This window comes from Arvicola amphibius, chromosome 5 (assembly GCF_903992535.2).
Source record: "Arvicola amphibius chromosome 5, mArvAmp1.2, whole genome shotgun sequence".
NCBI classification, from domain to species: Eukaryota; Metazoa; Chordata; class Mammalia; order Rodentia; family Cricetidae; genus Arvicola; species Arvicola amphibius.
The window spans coordinates 83,800,319-83,821,203 of NC_052051.1; the positions used below are offsets into that span (position 1 = coordinate 83,800,319).

Below are 20,885 nucleotides of genomic sequence, written 5' to 3' on the forward strand. Positions count from 1 at the left end.
AAAGATGTTATTAAAGTAACAGTTTGTTTTAAAAGTAACAAAACTCTCCTGAAAGACACACCACATGTGCTGTGACTCCTATGGTCTGGGCCCTAGAAAAATACTGAGAAATTTCAAGGGGTTCAATGTACCTAGGAGATTCTACCACCACCTATAGCTGAGCCAAAGGTAAAGAGGTCAATGAAAAGAATTTTGTTCTACCAAAGAATTATTCATTTTATACAGATATATCTAAATTATCTCCAAAGATCTCAAATATGACACAGTCTGCACTGTTGTTAGTAAAGGTTTACACATAATTGCTTACTTTTAAACCCGAGGTTAAGAATTTTTTAAGATTATACGTAAAGGCAGAACTTAGAATAAATTTCATTTTATTTTTCAGTTCATTTTTTAGTTTAGTGTGTGTATATATATACACACACATACATATTTATATGTATATAAGCTCCAGCAATATAGTATTCTTCAACCACCTAAAAATAAGGCACAGAGGGATTATGTGGTAAATAATGTTGAAGCTGGGCTTAGAACTTGCTCCTGCTTTACAGTACATACTCTTCCCCAGCTACCCAAGTGCTCAAGTGTGGTATCCTTTTATTTTAAATTCCTATTGTAATGACAGTCTACAATAACCACAGAGCTAGTAAACAGCTTGGTTTTGCATTATACTTGGAAAGAATTGTTGGCAGTTCAACTCTTCTATGGCAAATTTCCAAGCTCTTGACCTACAAAGTCCTTTACTATCACAATACAAGAGCTCTGAATTTGATTAGCATTCCTGGACTCTGTCTCAGGCTAAGAAAACGCTACTGCAGAATCACAGGATGAGTATGAGAAGCTTGATGGAAGATTCTGGTCACCCAAAGCATAATCCCTAGCCTTTATGCCTGTAGTTCCAGCTATCTGGAAGGTTAAGACAAGAGGCTTGATTCCAAAAGTTTGAGAGCCAGCCTGGGTATCATACCAATATCACCAATCTCAAAAGCAAACAAACAAACAAACAAAACAAAAAAAATTATAAACCAGACCAGCAAGATGGCTCAGTGTATAAATGTACTTGTTGTCAAGCCTGATGAGACCTGATGACCCTGGGATCCACGTGATGTAAGGAAAGAGCCAACTCCTGCAAACTGTCCTCTGGCATCTGCATACAGGCTGTGACATGCACATGTTCACAACCCCTAACATGTAAGTGCTCTAAAAATTAAAAAAATTAAACCTTTTAAATGATCACTGACATGCAATGATACTCATTTTTTTTAAAAAGACAGTAATTATAAAACAAAAAAATGAATATATGTTTATAGATCTTTACTCAAACCACATCTAGGAAGGGCACATGGACTAAAAAAAGTAAAAATTATGTAAATGTCATAGAATATTTAAGATTATTATTACTTGTCCAATGCCCAAAAGAATCTCATCTATGTGGAAGTAACAAAAATGTTAACACTGTCCTCTAACAAACACACACCTTCACTGTCTCCAGATGTCTCCAGTAATAAATGTTAAATATCTTGCTTGTATACTCTCTGCACTGAACTGCTTTTCTAGCAAGTTATCTCACTAAACTTCAGTCATAGTTGTTTTACTTGTTCTGGATGACCTCAGAGACCAAGACAGGTAAAGAGCTGCACCAGTTATATTATGCTATTCTATCAGCAGGAAAGAGGGTTAGCAGGACTCTCCCTGGATGATTGCTGTCAATGTTTCTGAAAGGGATACTGGATACCAACATAGGCCTCTGGGAGATGGAGAGCTGAAGCCGCTGAGAATTAGGTCAACTTTGAGAATTACTGCTCAACACTACCAAGGAGACTGAAAACCTAAAGCTTACTCATGCAGGAAGGCTAGCCAGGTCTCTAAATTCCAAGCTAAGAACCCAAGGCCCAGAGCACTAGATTCAGTTCCACCCATTCTGCCCCACCAGGTTAAATTCTGGTAAAAATCAATCCTCTCTTCACTCCAAGCAGGAACTAGGCTGGGGAAAGCCAGGTCATCAGCACGACTTAAACACAACACATCCAAACAAACACTCCAGGGCTGCTGGCACCATCCAGAGGTAGAGCTGATGCCCCAGCTTTGGCACACTGCAGCCGGCATTGTTTTCCCTCCTTTCCGGACTTAGACTCTGAAAAGTCTGTTAAGTCCCCTGAGGTACGTACACCAGGACTTCCGGACCAGCACGGGATGCTTGCCCCCTTTCGGTAGTCTGACACTTACGCTACCCTAGCAGGGAGAAGTCGGGCCCTAAAATCCGTGCATGATCAGCAGGAATACCCGGTAGCCGGCGGGAGGCAGCCGCACTGGCAAGTCAGCTGCTGGGAACCGCCTCCTCCGGGGGCAGGGACAAAAGCACCTCTGTCAAGAGTTGCCTGCCCTACCCTCAATGGCCCTCTGCACGCCCACAGAACGCTTAAAGGGACCGGAGCAACCTTCACCCAGAGTTCTGTAGTCCCAGGATGTTGCCTTCAGACCAAAGGTTTTCCAAAGTAGGATGTAAATGACCTTGGAAGTAGATCTCTGGTTTGGTAGCAATACAGGTAATGTCACAAAAATAAAGGAGATGACTAGTTTCCAAAACCACACTCCTAAGTCTTTAAAGGGTCTTTAAAAAAAAAAAGTGCAGACAATAGTCAAACCATTAAAGCAAATACCCAGATGCCATCATAGAAGCTGCTTTAAAAAAAATTAACCTCTCTTAGAATTAGCAATTCTTCAAACTGCAGCACAAAGACACTGAAAGAAATTCCAGAAGCTTTCAATGCCCCCTCTTGCTCTTTTACATTCTCCCTTAACAGCAAAGAGAAGGCTCCTAGGTATTCATATCAGATAGGTTAGGAAGGTTAACAGGAGGCAAAAAAGTAAAATAACCTTTCCCTTTTTGTGAATAAAAGATGGCCTTTCAAAAATATGTCAAGAATTTACTACAAATCTACATAAGCAAAGGAATATTGCAAACAAATATAATTGGGATATACAAACATCTAATTTAAAAAGCCCAGCACTCGGGAGGCAGAGGCAGGCGGATCTCTGTGAGTTCGAGACCAGCCTGGTCTACAAGAGCTAGCTCCAGGACAGGCTCTAAAGCTACAGAGAAACCCTGTCTCGAAAAACCAAAAAAAAAAAAAAAAAAAAAAAGCTCTTGATAAATTTATAGGGAAACTGCATTAAAATCTCAGGGACTGAGCTGGAGTGAAGGCTCAGTAGGTAAGGGTATTTACTGAATAAGCCTAGCAACCTGAGTTCAACCTCTGGGATCCACACAGGAATGGAAGGAGAGAACTCTACAAAGTCGTATGACTTCCACACAATACCATGGCACACGCACCTCACTCTCAATGCACACAACTAAACTAAAAAAAATCTTGAAGTAAATACATGGTCTTTGAGAGCTTCAAAGATTATCATTGCATATCAATTTTCTTTACACTGAATGAAAAAAAATCCTCCATTGAATTATTTTAATTTTGCAGCACTAGGGATTGAACACAGGGTCTTGTACATGTTAGGCAAGACTAGTTGGAACTCTGTCCCTTGCCTTCTTAAAACTTACTTTATATTTTGAAACAATGTTTCACTAGACTGCTTAGGTGTCTATGAATTCTTTGTGTAGTCTAGGCAGTTTTTAGACCTGTGATCCCCCTGGTTCAGCCTCTAACAGCAGAATTATATAACAGCACACCGGGCCCAGTTCCACAATATAATTAAAAAAAAAAAACCTACTAAAGTCATCAAATTAGTATGAGAATCAATGTCTATTTATAAATTAATATCTCTAATGTGAACAGGGGTTCAAGTAGAATTTAGATTCAGAGGACAAGCATGAAGACTGAAGAGTAGGCAGACTCAGGTTATTCTTAATCTAAAGGTCTTAGAGAACTGAAGAGAAACTAATAGTCAAGATGTTTCTACTGACATTCATGAATTAAGTACTCAAGACCCTCATTCATTATATACCCATAAAGTTAACATTGTACTGTTTGTAGATTAGTCTTTCTCATCAGATCCTTTTTTTTTAAAGATTTATTATGTATACAGTGGTCTTCCTGCATGTATGCCAGCAGGCCAGAAGAGGGCACCAGATCTTATAAATGATTGTGAGCTACCATGTGGGTGCTGGGAGTTTAACCCAGTGCTCTTAACCTCTGAACCATCTCTATGAACCCCTCATCAGATTCTTTAAAAGATTCATTTTTACTATTAATGTGTATATCTGTGAGTTTATATACATAACATTTGTGACTGGTGCAGAAATGCCTCCCTGAGATAGGATCTTTTATTTAAAGTCAGGCTTACTGAAACATAATTCATATACAGTAAAATTTGTTCCATAAAGCATACAGTTCTGAAAAACACAGAGAGCTACATATCCATTACCACAAACAAGAGCACCAACAGCCCCAAAACTTTTGTGACCTTGATAGTTAACACCTTTCCACACTCCCAGGAAACCACCAATCAGTTCCTATACTTTTGCCTTTCTAACACTGTTACATAAATAACATCATATAGTATGTTGTCATTTGAGTCAAGTTTCTTTGAGTCATTATAATACAACTGAGATAAAGGGCTGGGACTGTGGCTCAATGGCAGAGCTCTTGCTCATCCTGTCTGACTCCCTGGGTTCTATACCTAGGAACAACAAAAAAATAACAGATCATTCATCCATGTAGATTCATAAAATGGCTATTTCTTCCTTTTCATTACTTGACTGCAAGATAGAAACATTATGTTCCTGTTTACCAATTCAAGCCATTGAGTTGTTAACACATTTTGAAAAGAAATTGCTAGCAGCTTTCTCATAAAGATTTTTGTATGCATGTTCAGTTTTATTTCTCTCAGATAAATATCCACAAGTGGAACTGCTCTGTGGTATGTTAAGTGTGTATTTATTCTTACATGTAAATACTTAATCATTTTCCAAAGTAGCTGTACGAACCATTTTGAATCAAATTCAAGAATCCAAGAGTAAGTGAATTACTAGCCCCAACTTTCTATCTGTATCTGGTTTTATACCTAAGAAATGAAGCCAGTTCTCTATGCAATTGTTACGGAGTTGTAACATACTCTTTTTAAAAATCAACCAGTCATCTTTCATCATTTAGTATGAAACATAGATTTTTTTTTTCTTTTTGAGACAAGGTTTTTGTGTAGAACCCTGTTTATAAACCAGACTGGTCTTGAACTCAGAGATCCACCTACCCCTGCCTCCCAAGTGCTGGGATTAAAGGCGTGTACCACCATCACTCAGCCACAGGTCGTTTTATAGCAGTTTCAAAAGCAAATACCAATGAAAACTACTCTTTCAAACTGCATCTGTGAGCAGTCGAAATCGAGTTATTGTTTTCTGTACCAACAACCTATATAGATCAACAAAAGTATTGTTAGAACAAACCAAAACTGTATCCTTTAAATGAGTTTTCTTTGCTTTAAAAAGAATTAATATTTTTAATTATGTCTAAGTATTTGTGTGTGTCTGTGCTGGGTATGTGAACATGCATGCAGGTGCCCAGGGAAGGACATCAGAAGATGCCAGAGTCCCTGAAGTTGGATTACATACAGGCAACCCTGAGCCACTTGATGAGGATGACCGGAAGTAGCAATTTCCTCAAGATAGAAACATTCCATCTGTCAGGGAACTTCCTTAACATAAAAGATAAACAACTCAAAATAGCTGCAGGAAGTTCCTAAAACTGATCAGACTGACTAGGTTCCCCTTTCTCCAAGACTATATAAGGAAAGTTTGTTGAGAGACACTCTCAGACAAGACAAGCTGCAAAGACTAGCCAAGTTGCCTTAAAGAGTTTAGATCAACAAACTCTTTGGCAAAGGTATCTCCAGTCATGTACTCAAGATTCCCAGCTTTCTAGAGTTGTCATCTGTGCTCAAGTGGGCTTTGATGATGCAGCTGTCTCTCAGCCATGTATGCTCCTGTAAGTAACCCCAATAAAACTCACTGGTCACCAAGCTGAACTTTGGTCTGTCTGTTGTGGACTCATTATTTGGGGTGACTAGGCATGTGTATGAGTCTCCTCGGAAAGTGTTGTCACACAACATGAACCCAGGTCCTCAAGGAGCAAGAAGTGCTCTTCATCTCAGGACCAACTCACCAGACTCCGAATTGACTTTTCAATATTCAAATGGGTTTTTCTATGGATTAAATACAATTTTAAAATAATGTCATTATATAGCAAGTCACATTAAACAACTTTATTTTCAAAAGTGTAATTCTCTAGAAGACAAAAAAAACTATTAATAAAGTTTAAGAAACATAAACAATATGAGCCATGTTGCAAATACTAAAAGCTTTAAGAAAAAGAGGGTCTGGAGGCCAGTGAGATGGCTCAGTGAGTCAAAGTGCTTGCACCAAACCTGACAAGTTCACTCCCAGTGCCTACAAGGTAGAGGGAAGGAAAGAACTAGCTCCTACAAGTTGTACTCTGACCTGCATACACAATAATAATCATATTAACAACCTTTAAAAAAGAAATAGACAGGTGTAGGATTTTTCCACAGTTGGTAGGCATGTAAACTGCTATATACATATAAGAAAAACATTAAATATTAACAATCCATTTCCAACAGAATTGAAAAGATAGTACAAAATGACATATAAATGAGAAATAGTCTCAAAATTGAAAAGTACCTATCAACTTATAAATAAGGTAAACAAGTGTGGTATACCCATATAACAGTATCATACAGTCATAAAATGGAGTGGTTGCACACACTTTTAATCCCAGCACTCAGGAGGCAGAGGCAAGCAGAACTCTGTGAATCCAAGGTCAGCCTGGTCTACAGAGCTAGTCAGGACAGCCAGGGATACAGAGAAACCCTGTCTCAAAAAAACAAAAAACAAAACAAAACAAAACAAAATAAAACAAAACAAACAGAAAAAGGGATAGAGTAATGAAACATGCTATAACATGTATGAACCTCAAATATTATTCAAAGTGAAAGATGTCAGACACAAAAGGATATGAGTTGTGCAATTCCACTGTTATGAAGTGTTTTAAAGTGGTTTGTAGGGAATGAGGGGAATGGGAAGTGACTGCCAATAGGTACACAATTTTCTTCTGGTGGAGTGACAAACACTTTGGAATTAGACAGTGATAGTTAACATGTTTTGTGAATGTAAAAGCCACAAAGTAAGTGTTATAGTCTAGGAACTATGCTTTAAGCAATTTCACCAACAGGAAACAATTTTTTAAAAGTCATGGCATACTTACTGAAAAGATACTCTACAGCCAGAAAATAATGATTAGCAGTTACATGGATGAACCTAACAACCCACAGCGGGGGGTATGAAGTACTTAATCTATATGGTACAATGATACAAGCCCAAACAATCAAGAGGTACATTCATCTGTAGTTAAAGACTAAGGAAAGGCTATGCTGGAAGCTCAGCATAGAAGAGGCAGGGAAGGTAGAAAAATGGCTCAGCAGTTAAAAGGCACTTTTGCTTGAACAGGACTCAGGTCTAGTTCCCAGCACCCACATGGCAGCACATCACTTTCTGTAGCTTCAGTTTTAGAGGGGCTGACACTCTCTTTTTGTCCTTCAGGGTGTCATATACTGCGTGGTACAGCGACACACATTCAGGCAAATCACCCATACAGATAAATAATAATTTTGTTTGTTTTCAAACAGGGTCTCTACATAGCTCTGGCTACTCTGAGACTCACTATGTAGACCACGTCTGCCTCAAGCTCACAGAGATCTGCCTCTGTCTGCTCTGCTTTCCAAAAGTTGGAATTAAAGTCATGCAACTATGCCCATAAACAAACATACAAAAAAAAAACCACTTTTTTTTAAAAGAACATTGGATGCTCTTCCAGAGGACCCAGGTTTGATTCCTAATGCTGTAACTCCAGTTCCTAAAATGCATGTACATATACATACACACACTTATATACATAAAAGAAAAATTACAAAGGGGCAGGGGATATAATCAGGAACTTAAGAAAGGAGGTCTGCCTGTCCATTGGTAATGATTCAGTTCTTTGGCTGAGGATAGGAAATAGGAAATTTTTTTTAAAAAATGGTAACATAATTATTTTTAATATATAAAAGACACCGTGGAGATTTATGAGAGGGACTTTGCTTCCAACTAAAAGGTTCTTACAATGTAAAAACATACTCTGCAGTGTTTAAGCACAAGTGTAAAGCAAACTTTTTTTTTTTTTTTAACCTGAAAGGCATAATGGGAGAGGGAGGAAGTGAGGAAGGGGAGAAGGAGGGATGAAAGAAGTGAGGGTGAAAATATTCTACAACTTCTTCCTTGACATTAATTATCTGTAACACTTCAGAGAGGTCAACTAATCTTTGGGACTTTAGTATTCTCATGTATAAAACTATGAGCTTATATTGAAAAGCCTCCCACCTATAAAATATGAAATGGTACTTATTTGATAACAGTAATTTACATCCATAAACAAGGTGTTTTCAATGTCAAGTTTCTCAGTAAAAAAGTAACTGTAGCACTGGCAAATCACAGCCCACTTTCTACTTCTTGATTAAATTATTAGGAAGGAATGGTGGTTTGCTTTATTTTAGTTTTATAGAAACACTAACAATCCAAAAAACTTGCCGGATCCAGTCCCAGGGGGATCTGACTCTTCTGGCTTCTTTGAGCTTCTGCTCCCACCCCGCCACACAATTAAAATAAGAAAAGTTAATGCAGCCCTGTGATGGCGGCACATAACTTTAACCTCAGCACTCTGGGAGGCAGACACATTTTGAAGAAACCACATGATAATCAACAGCTATTACTCTAACCTTGAAGATATAACCCAACTAGGAATGTTTCAAACAGTTTCTACCAGATTTCATTGCTATTAAAGCCTTGGTAAACTTTATAGTAAGAATCCTAATAACTAAGGCCAGTCTGTACTACCTAGGGCACGCTTACCTACAAGCTGGAGCCTCTGCAGCTCTCAAATGCCTAGAGATAGAAAAACTGTCAAAACCAAAGAGTTTCTCCTTGCTTACCCATGCTGTCTATCCAGGCAGAGCCAAAGAACTCATTAATTGACTGGTAACAACGTCACATGGCTATCACATACCCAATATGGTGGTATTCAAAAAATATACATAACTCTAATCTAATCATGAGAAAAATGTCAAACATAGAGGAAGTAGCACTCTACAAAGTAACTTTAAAAAGTTTTCCTTAAAATCTCCAAGGTCCTGAAGACAAGGGAAGACTGAGAAACTGCCGAAGACCAGAGAAGGCAAGGAGAGGACTACTAAATGTCATGTGTTGCCCTGGACGGGATCCTGAAACACAACTGGGGTATAAATAGAAAATCTGTTGAAATCCAAATGAAATTCAGTGGGGTTTTGTTTGTTTTTTGTTTTCCAAGACAGAGTTACTTTATGTAGCTCTGTCTGGCCTGAACTCAGAGATTCATCTGTCGCCTCTACCTCTCAAGGGCTAGAATTAAAGATGGGTACCAACACTGACTGCCCAGCTGAAATTCAGAGATAGCTCAGTAGGTGAAGGCATCTGACACCACACCTGATAACCAAATCCAATCACAGTTACTGTCCTGGTAGAAAGAACCAACTCTGAAGGTTGCCCTCTGACTCCATTCACACATTATAAGTATGTGCACCCAAACACATAAACCAGGTTTTCAACCTTCCTAATGCTTCAACCCTTTACAGTTCCTCATGCTGTGCTGATCCAACCATAAAATTTGCTGCTACTCCATAACTGTAATTTTCTACTGTTATGAATCGTAATATGAATATCTGATATGCAGGGTATCTGATATGCAACCCCCATGAAAGGGTCAATGAGGTCATGACCCATAGGTTGAGAACTGCTGACATAAACAAACCCATCCCCATGAAATAAAATAAAACAGCAGAGCATGATGGCACATGAGAGGCAGAGACAAGCAGATCTGTGAGTCTCAGTAAGCTTAGCCTTGTCTACATAGTAAGTTCCACGATAGCCAGAGCTATGTAGACCTTGTCTCAAAAAACAAAAACAAAAATAATAAAATATATTATTGGTTTCTTACCTTTACAAATGTATCATGTAAGATGTCAACAAGAAGGCTGGTAAGAGGAATTTAATTCTACTTAAGCAATTTTTGCTTAAATCTAAAATGAGAAATTAATTTTTAAAACTTTCTTTTTAATGTAACTATCACTCTCAAAACATCAATGTCATGAAAAACAAAACATTTTTAAAGTTAGGAGGGCCACATTACTCCTAAAATGGTTAATAAATAAATAAATGAATGAATGAAAGAAACAGTTAAAACTAAGTGCAGGCAAGATTGTGGAGCAATCAACCTCCTTAGCTATTAGGGAAATGCAAATCAAAACAACTTTGAGATATCATCTTACACCTGTCAGATTGGCTAAAATCCAAACCACCAACGATAACCTTTGCTGGAGAGGTTGTGGGGTAAGGGGTACACTCATCCATTGCTGGTGGGAATGCACACTTGTGCAACCACTTTGGAAAGCAGTGTGGCGGTTTCTCAGGAAATTCGGAATCAACCTACCCCAGGACCCAGCAATTCCACTATTGGGAATCTACCCAAGAGATGCCCAATCATACTACAAAAGCATTTGCTCAACTATGTTCATAGCAGCATTATTTGTAATAGCCAGATCCTGGAAACAACCTAGATGCCCTTCAGTGGAAGAATGAAGAAACTGTGGAATATATACATGCTAGAATACTACTCAGCGGTAAAAAACAATGACTTCTTGAATTTTGCATGCAAATGGATGGAAATAGAAAACACTATTCTGAGTGAGGTAACCCAGACCCAAAAAGATGAACATGGGATATACTCACTCATAATCGGTTTCTAGCCATAATTAAAGGACATCGAGCCTATAATTTGGGATCCTTGAGAAGATAATAAGAAGGTGAACCCCCCCCCCAAAAAAAGATATAGTAATCCTCCTGGATATTGGAAGTAGACATGATCGCCAGGCAAGAATTGGGAACTTGAGGGTGGGGCGAGATGCGGCCAAGAACCTCCACCTGGCGAGAGATGAAGAAAATGACTGAGCCCCACATTGGAGCACCGGACTGAGCTCCCAAGGTCCTGATGAGGAGCAGAAAGAGAGAGAACATGAGAAAGAAAGTCAGGACCGTGAGGGAACCTCCACCTGGCGATAGATGAAGAAAATGATTGAGCCCCATATTGGAGCACTGGACTGAGCTCCCAAGGTCCTGATGAGGAGCAGGAGAGACAACATGAGAAAGAAAGTCAGGACCGTGAGGGGTGCGTTCACCCATGGAGACGGTGGGACAGAACTAATGGGAGATCACCAACTCCAGTTGGAATGGGACTGATGGAACATGCGACCAAACCAGACTCTCTGAATGTGGCCGACAGTGGGGGCTGACTGAGAAGCAAAGGACAATGGCGCTGGGCTCTGATTCTTCTGCATGGACGGGCTCTCTGGGAGCCTTCTCAGCTTGGTCTATCACCTTCCTGGACCTGGGGGGAGTTGGAAGGACCTTGGTCTTAACATAGAGTAGGGAACCCTGATGGCTCCTTGGCCTGGAGAGGGAGGGAGGGGGGGTATGGGTGGAGGGGAGGGGAGGAGATGGAAATTTTAAATATAAAAAAAATAAACCATGAAAAAAAAATTCAAACCAAAAAAGATTGTGGAGCAATGAGAAACTGCAAAGCAGTACAGTCGCTGTGGAAGACAGTCTGGTGCCCTCTTCTGGCCTGCAGGCATACGTGCAGACAAAACACTCATAAAATAAAAAAAAAATCTTTAAGAAAACATACAATGAACCTCAATCTTTTTTTTTTTTTTTTTTCGGTTTTCCGAGACAGGGTTTCTCTGTAGCTTTGGTGCCTGTCCTGGAACTAGCTCTTGTAGACCAGGCTGGCCTCGAATTCACAGAGATCCACCTGCCTCTGCCTCCCGCATGCTGGGATTAAAGGCGTGTGCCACCACCGTCCTGGCTATGATGAACCTCAATCTTATAATGAAGTTAAAGAAGCCAGTCTGAACACAGTACTTAAGGCATAATGATTCTAATTACATATGACATTCTGGAAGAGGAAAACTACAAAGATAGTAAAATGGCTGTCAGAGCATGAGAAAAGAACAAATGAGAGAAATGATGAGTAAAACTATTCTTTACTATTTTTTAATTTTTTTTTTTTAAATCCTGAAGCAAGTATCTATGTACCAACTTCACAAGAGAACACAGGTCCATGCAGACAGCAGTCCGGGATCATACCAGTACTTCTGTTCTCACAGGGGCAAAGGCCTTTATGACGAGAGCCTAGGCACGTCTACACATAGATCTAAGAGTCTTCTAGTCTTCTCTATGGAAGACTTCTGAGCTAATCTGTTGAGATACTGTTCATATCCAAAGATACAGAACAGAAACACAGTTACACACTGTCTTTGTCTAACTTCATCACACACAGAAGATATGTCAGTTTAGGCTACTTTTGTTCAATAGACTCTTTTTTTACACCATTTACTTGTTTTTTGGTGCTGCTTTAAAGAAAAAAGAAAAACAGCACACCAAACACCATTTATTTAGTGTATGTGTGTATACAAGTGTACCACTACAGCACACATGTGGAGATCACATGTGAGAGTGGGTCTTAAGGATAGAATTCAGGTCCTAAGTCCTGGTGGCAAGCACCTTAGCCCACTGAGCCATCTCACCACCCTGGCTCTGCTATTCTTAGACAAGAGGCATGCAGCCCAGATGGTCTTCAAACTTGCTAACCACCAAGAATAACCGTGAACTCCTGCTCCTCCTGCCTCTACCACCTAAGCACTGGCAGGTGTGCCCCACTATGCCTAGCTGACCTACTTTGTCCCCAGCACTGGAAGAGATACTAATATATTTCAGTTCTGCGAGGAAGTCTGGCACAAACAAAAGCCAACCTAACAAATAACAATAAATGAAACAAAGGAAAATGAGGTAGAAGGAACCAAGACAGCTATTCTACTTGGGAACTTAGAAAAATGGTTCTTTAAGGAGTTGACATGATGAGCTGAGATGTGAATTAATAAAGGCAGAGTTGGGTGAAAGGTTCTAGGCAGAGAACAGGAAAAGTGAAGGCCAAAAGGGAGCAACTTACGCCTTCAAAGTTTAATTAGGTAGGCAGGATAAGAATAACCATAGTAGGGCTCGAGAAATAGCTATTAGAGCACTTGCTGCTCTTGCATAGGATCCAGGTTCTGTTCCCTGCACCTACATGGTGGCTCAAAATCACATGAAAAGTTCAGTTCCACGGGACCCAACACCATCATCTGACCCCAGGTGGTACACATATATACATGCAGTCAACACACACACATAAAATAAATCTAAAAATTAAAAAAAGAACAACCTAAGTAACATCTTTGAGCTCAAGATGTAAAAATATGAGAATCATTTAAAACCTCAAACCTCTCTAACACCAACCACCAAAACCCAATCACAATCAGATTAACATCTCTATGTCTCAGTGTTAAAGCTGGTGTGGAGGAGCAGGTCGGTCTGAAGGGGGCAACGGGAGAAGGTTTACTACACGTTCAAGGCTATCCTAACCTACACAGTGGGATTCAGACCACTCAGGGCTACATATCAAGATTCTATCTCAAAACAACACACATCTCACCCTTGTTCTACCACACAGATGCCTACAAGGTGTATTTTTAACTGACTCTCTAAAATATTACCATTCTTCTCATCCATATTTTTATCTCTGGTAGATATGAAGAAGGCTCTACCTTAAATCCGCTGTTGAATTTTTTTAAGCCATCACTTTATACAGAATGACCTTAGACCATAGACCCTGGCTACTAAGTTGGGTTTAAATTCAGGTTCCAGGGGCTGGAGAGATGGTTCAGAGGTTTGTAAGAGCTTGCTGCTCTTCCAAAGGTCCTGAGGTTCAATTCCCAACCAACCACATGGTGGCTCACAGCCATCTGTAAAAAAAAAAAAGAGAGAGAGAGAGGTCTGGCGCCTCTTCTGGCCTTCAGGCATACACACCGACAGAATATGTATACATAATAAATAAATATTTTTAAAAAAATAAAATAAATAAATTCAGGTTCCATAAGTTATACGGCCTCCTAGAAGTTGCATAATCTTTCTCAGTTCTCATGGTAAAATTCTGACAGTAGTTAAAAAAGATAAAATGTGCAACAGAAATTTACTTTGTTCAAGGCCTAGGGCTGAGCCAGAGGGTTTATGGAAACTATAATTTGCTATAGGAAATTGTTTGAAAGATAAATCTGTTAAACTCCCTTGGGTGCTATGTTTATTCCTGGCTCACAATGTGTTCCTTGAATCTAGAATGTAACATCTAACAGACATTAGTCCTCAATAGAGAACAAGACAGCCTGGCTTGAGTAAAATTAAGCTTTCATTTGCTCTTGTTGGGTTCGCTGCTCTTTTCTGAGACAGAGACGCTCACTATGTAGCCCAGGCTGCTCTCATACTCAGCAATTTTCCCCGCTTCAGCCTCCCGCATAGTGGACCAGAGGCATGAACCACCATGCTGGCAACTCGTCATAGTCATCAAGATTTTTACCACTAAGCTGGAGAAACAGCTCAGAGTTAAGTACACTTGTGCTGCTCTTGCAGAAGACCCAAAGTTTGGTTCCTGGCACCCCCATATCTGCTTATAAGCATCTCCAGTTCTAGGGGATCTAATGCTTCTGAAGTCTATGGGGTAGGTACATACAATTACATATAGAGAGAACACTCATAATATAAAATAAACCTTAAAAAAAAGATTTTAATACTATCCAAAGGTAGTGTTAAATAATTTCTATGTAATTTATTTTATTTTGTGTGCTTTGGTCTTTTGCCTGCATGTAGGTCTGTGTGAGGTGCTGGATCCTGGAGTTACAGTTGTGACCTACCATGTGGGGCTGACAATTGAACCCAGGTCCCCATAGAAGAGCAATCAGTGCTCTTAAACCGCTGAGCCATCTCTCCAGCCCAAGTTAATTATTTTTAATTGCTTTCTCCAAACCCAGGTGGTCCTAAAATTAAGGTATTCATTATTCATCACTAAACTGAATTCCACACATCACTCTCATAATTCAAAGTTGATGATCCAAACTTTAAAAGTAACAGGGAGGAAAGTATATTGGAAAATTGCTATGGAATACCTTTGCTTAACACCTCCTAAGTGAACAGTATGTAAAACTTGTTGTAAAATTTGGGAACCAGAGAGGCAGTGTAAAAGGTGTTTTGGCCAAGCCAGACAACTGTTGTTTGACCGAACCTACAAGATGGAGGGAAAGAATTAGCTCTAGTAGTTGTCTGACATCTGGCATGCACACCTCCCATGCCCCACACAAATAAATGTAAAGACCTTTAAAAATATTTTATGTGTACAGTGTTTCGTCTCTGTAGCACTTGTATGCAGTGCTCATGGGCACCAGAAGAGGGCGTCCGACTCCCTTGAACCTGGAGTTATAGATGACCGAGCTATCACGTGGGTGCTGGGACTAGACCCAGGTCCTCTGGAAGAGCACTCACTGCCACTGAGTACTGGAGCCATCGTCTCCAGACCCTTGTAAAGAAATATAGTAATAATAAGTAAAAAAAAAAAATTAAAAAATAACAAAACGTTGGGCACATTTTTTTTCTTTACGGGTTTACTACCTTGACTTATGTTGTCAACTAAATTGATTTTGATTTTCTTTATAGCAAACCTACAAGTTTGTCCAGTTCCTTTAGAAAAGTCTCAAATGATCTGCTTGATTTATATTTATATTTAGTCTGTAGGTCACAGAAGGGGACTTTTCAGGGTAGTGAAATGAAGAAAAAAAGAAATTTCACCTTTCTAAAAATGAGTTTTCAGTTCTATTCTTATGCATAATGTAAGACAAGCATCCTATCTGGGCCAAGATTTAATGCTTTGGTTCCTAGGAGAATTAGAGTCGTGCATAAATTTGGGGCAAGTTCTGCAAAACCTCCATTGATGCTGAATCACAAACTCATTGTTAGATTCACCAACACAAATATGTTTTCTTCTAACACAGGCAGCCACTCGGCCACATCTCTCTCATTTCCTACGCAGAAACAAAATGGGATGCATTCAATCTTGCCTGGCAATTACCACGACTTCGGGCAGCCCTCTCAACAACAACGATTTGCTAAGACGTAAAAAGTGGGAATCTCATTTCACCTGGCCTGAAAGTGGCGCGGCCTGGCTAACCCACACTGCGGGCTATTGTACTGTCCCCGAAAACCTCACAGCTGCAAAACACCTCAACTCTGCGGACTTTGGATGGAGAAAACCAAGGCGGGGCGGGCGAAGTGATCAGAATCGTTAAAAACTCATCGCAGGTAGGGACGCGGACACAGACAGGCCGGGGCACCATGCTCCGGCGCGGCTCGGAGGCGACCAGGCCCTTCACAACCGCCGCAGGCCCTCCCTGGCGGGCCCCGGTTCATTCATTTGACAATTCCGCGAGGCGCTCTCCACCGCGGGCCTGCTCGCAGGGCCCCCGCCCCAGCCTCGGACGCCCAAGCCTCCAGGCGCGGCCGGCGCCGCCCGCCACCTCGGACGCCGCAGTAGAAGCCCCGCCACGCGCTCTACTCACCTGAACCCCAGCCCGGGTCTCCAACCCAGCGGGCGCCCACGCCCCCCGCCCTGCCAGCCGCGGGCTCCCTGGCCTCCGCCCCGCTTCGCCGCCTGACCTGCCGGGTTCGCGAGACCGCGGCGGCGCGCGTCCGCCCAGGGTCCCGCCCGCGGCCCTGGGTGGCCAGCGCGCGCCGCCGGGTCCCCGGGGTCCAGGCTGGTAGGTGCGGCCCCCGGCCCACTCACCTCCGCCGGGCCGCGACCGAGGGGCCTGCTCTAAGCCGTTTAAAACCGCTTGGGCCGCCGCACACCCCGCAGTGTCCTCGTTATTTAATTGGTCCTCGGAAGACCGCCTCTCGCTTTTTTATTGGTCCGTTTGAAAGGACTGTGGGTACGCGCCGCCTGCGGCCTTAAAGGGCAGCGCGCAGCTGCGTTTCCTGAGTTACGCGTCTAGAGAGCAATGGCTACCAACGACTTCAGAACGAAGAGCCGCAAGTGTGTGTGGAAATCTATGCATTCCCAGCCTTCATCATGCTGCCCTTACCTAACTACGGATGTTTAAACTACTGTCAACATTTCTGCCTTATTTTTTTTTTGTTTTGAGAACTTGCACTCGCAAATATTGATTGTGCAGTTCTGTGTGAGAGGCAACTGGGCTTGTAGTGGGAAGAACCTCAAAAGAGGCAGGATGCAAAATTATAGTCTTGGGTTTTCTTTTGAACAAATCACGGTCTCAATTAATCTGGCTTCATTCAGTTTTCTCCTATAGAAAATGCAATAATTATGTTTTCCTTACAAATTTAATGTGAGAAATGGCCTTTGTGAACTGCAATACTTTCTGCAAACGCTTATTTTTACGAAAACGATAGGCTTTCATTTTATGAAATATGATCGTCAAAATTCGATTTTATTTTTGGAGGGGTAGTGGTGTGGTGGAAGTCAGAGGACAACTTGCAGGAGTTGGTCCTCTCCTTCCACTGACAGTTTCTGGAGCTCAAATTCAGTTCTCTAGAATTGACAGCAAATCTCTTCTACCCACTGAACCATCTTGACATTTTATTTCTTGAGACTTCCAGGGTCCCACTGTGTAGTCCAGGGTCATCTGGAACTGGCACTATAGACAGGCGACCTTAAATGTGTGACATCACCCTGCCTCCACCTTCCAAGGACTGGGATTTACAGACATGTGCAACACCATACCCTGCTAAAATTCTTTCTTGAATCAATATCCAATGTTCTATGAATATTAAGTTATAATATAATAATGATGTTTTCCTTACACATTTAATGTGAGGCAGGCAGATCTCTGAGTTGAAGAGCAGCCTGGTCTACAAAGAGAGTTCCAGGACAACCAGGACTACACAGAGAAACCCTGTGTCAAAAAAAAAAAAAATCATTGGAGAAGAAAGATGTGAGTGTGGTGGTCCCAGCCTGGGGTTGAGACAAGCTCCGCTATGCAGTGAGCTGCCAGAGCACCTCTCAGCCCAGGGGTTGGATTTTAAGAAAAGATTTATGAAAAAAATAAGAAAGAAAGAAAGAAAGAAAGAAAGAAAGAAAGAAAGAAAGAAAGAAAGAAAGAAAAATTTATGTTGGGAAGTAATGGAGCACAAAATTAACTAAGAAGATTAGAAAAAATTCACAGAGGACTTGGAAACCAGGCTGAGGAGTGTGTTAATAAGTAGGTGAAAGGGAACTATTCAAAGTTTCTGGGTGAGTTACAAAAGTCCGGAGTGTAGTAAAGAAAAGTAAGTTTAGTCAGTCAGCTTTCGGGTGAAGGTTGGAGTCTAATATAACACCCAGTGGAAAAGGATAAGAATAGATTCTAAAATATTCTGGTTTATCCCAGCACTCGGGAGGTAGAGGCAGGTGGATCTCTGAGTTCGAGGCCAGCCTGGTCTACAAGAGCTAGATCCAGGACAGGCTCTAGAAACTACAGGGAAACACTGTCTCAAAAAAAACCAAAAAAAAAAAAAAAAAAAAAAAAAAAAAAAAAAAATTCTGGCAACCATAAGATTAGGTACAAGTAGATCCTATTTATTAGGTGGATCCTATTTAGAAAAATGAGTCAAAAGACGTGCTAGGATTAGAGCCCAGAGACAGGGAGGGCTGTTATTGCTCAAATAGAAGTGGGAAGTCAGGAGAGGCTTTCCTCAAGGGGCAGAAGGGAGTTTAGCTCTAGGCTTGTTACTCTCACCTGAGAGTAAACAGGTAAGTAGGCTTAGGAAACACTAACTGGAAGCTGCAAGCAAGATCAAGTCTTAAGTGGTATTGATTTGGGACTGCTTTCCTTTAAAATAATGAGACTACGGGAAGAAAATGGAAAGAGAGGTGGTAATAACAGAATTCCATGTGAGGAAGGAGAGGAACTAGTCAGCACACAGGAACCTTTGGAAAATGGATGACAGCTGGTCATTAGTTTGCATACATAAATAAAAACCCAGAAGCAGATCTTGGCTTCCAACCGAAGAGCAGAAAAGCATAGTAGCCAGGCCAGTGCCCTTACCTCTACCCTCAGTCGGAAATGGTGATCCTGCCTCCAGGAAGCCTCAGAAAGAGACTGAGACTGAGAGCTGTCTCCTCCCGTCTTATATTCCTCTCTAGTTCTGGGATTAAGGATGTGCAACCACTACCGCCTGGTTTCTGTGTGCAAACTAGTATGGCCTACTGGATTAAAGGTGTGTGTCATTACCTGCCTGGTCTGTAAGACTTGGTCAGTGGGCTGGTTTACTTTTCTGATATTCAGGCAAGCTTATTTATTAAAATACAAATGAAATGCCACTATACATAAACATATATAGTTTATTTAAATATTATCAAGATGAAATCTGAAGAATACATTTAAAGGAGAGGTTGATGGTTATCTCAAATTTGTTCAATAAAGGATGTGTGTAGTATGGGTTCTGAAGAGTTTTAGAACAAGAAGGCAAAATCTTTTTATCCTCAACCTTATGTCAAAGGTGTGCATCTGAGCTGTCCTAATCCATTCACTCATTCGTTTGACCAGTGGTTACTGAATACCTAGTATGGAGAAGAACTGTTTGAGGCATTTGGGAATAGTCAGAAAACAAGATAGACACACACACACAAATTCCCTTCACTTGAGGAGCTCTTGTTATAGTGAGACGTCGATACTTCCACACAAATAAACTATGCAGTATGTGCACATGTGCATGTGTGTACTTGTACAAGTATCTTCTTCAGTTGCTTTCCCCCCTCCCTCTTATTTTTAAATACAGGGGTCTCTTACTAAGTCTGGAACCCCCAATTTGGCTAGACTAGCTGGCTGCCAGCCTCAGGTTTCCCTCCCGTCTCCAGGTCTCCAGCCGCTTCACCGGGATTGCAAGCATCTATTACCATACCCAGTTTTTTCGTGGCTCTTGGTACTAATGATGGAACTCAGGGTCTTCCTGCTTACACGGTAAACACTTTACTGACTGAGGGCATCTCCCCAGCTCCCCTTAAAGACTCTCAGCCATGGCTAGCCTGGGGGCTTGCTATATAGATCAAGTTGCCTTGAATTCACAGAGATCTGCCTGACACTGCTTCCTGGGTGCTGGGATTAAAGACACAGACCACTACCCCTGCTTAGGACAGCAGGTTTTAAAGGAGAGTCAGTTCAGGTTTTGTTGAGATAGTAGAGCTGCCTTGAAAGGTGAAGGAGTAATTATGATTATCTTTTACATATATGTAAAAGAGTCAGGCAGAGGGAACAGCAATATAAAAGCCCTATGCTTAAAGCATACCTGGCAGGTTTGAAAAACAGGGAGGCCAGGGTAGCTGGAGCAAATGAGTAGGAAGTGGAGGGAGATGAATCGGATAGATAGTGGAAGAAAGGGAGTGACAGGACCTCTTAAGGGCTTGCATGAGCCTATATACTATCTTGTCTGTAGCAGGTCCTCAGTGTTTGGCCAAAATTACCTGTAGCAGCCCAGGATATCATTAAACAGTACTTATCTGTACTTATTAGAGTTATTTGTGACTTCATCCCAGGGTTCCCAACAGTTCTAAACGAGTGTAGCATGGCACCACTGCCATAGCAGGGATCAAAGCGAATGCGGATCTAGCGAACGCTGTGTTCTTGGAACTAGACCAAGGAAGCTCATGGTCGAGTGCCGTGGCTGCTGAGTAACCGTCAGGCATTTCTAAAAGTCCATTAGGGTTGGAGCAGGTGCTTCTTCCGTTTATAATCACAGACTGCATTCTGGTTGAGTATCCCAGCCTTGGGATGGAGATCCTTTATGTCTAGCCTAAGAGAAAACAGCTTCAATGACTGACTTTCCTTTGCCTTTGGTTGAGTGCTCCCTGAACAATTCTCTGGAGATAATGGGGACA

The 20,885-nt window shown here is 41.2% G+C and overlaps 1 protein-coding gene across 1 annotated transcript in view; it reads right to left on the minus strand.

The window, feature by feature from the left end:
- The window catches only part of Ckap5 (cytoskeleton associated protein 5), a 95,649-nt gene extending 78,784 nt beyond the window's left edge, over positions 1 to 16,865 (minus strand). The window contains 1 exon segment of the mRNA XM_038331140.2: positions 16,800 to 16,865. The gene's annotated coding sequence lies outside the window, so the exon portion shown is untranslated.
- Positions 16,866 to 20,885: the final 4,020 nt, after the last annotated feature.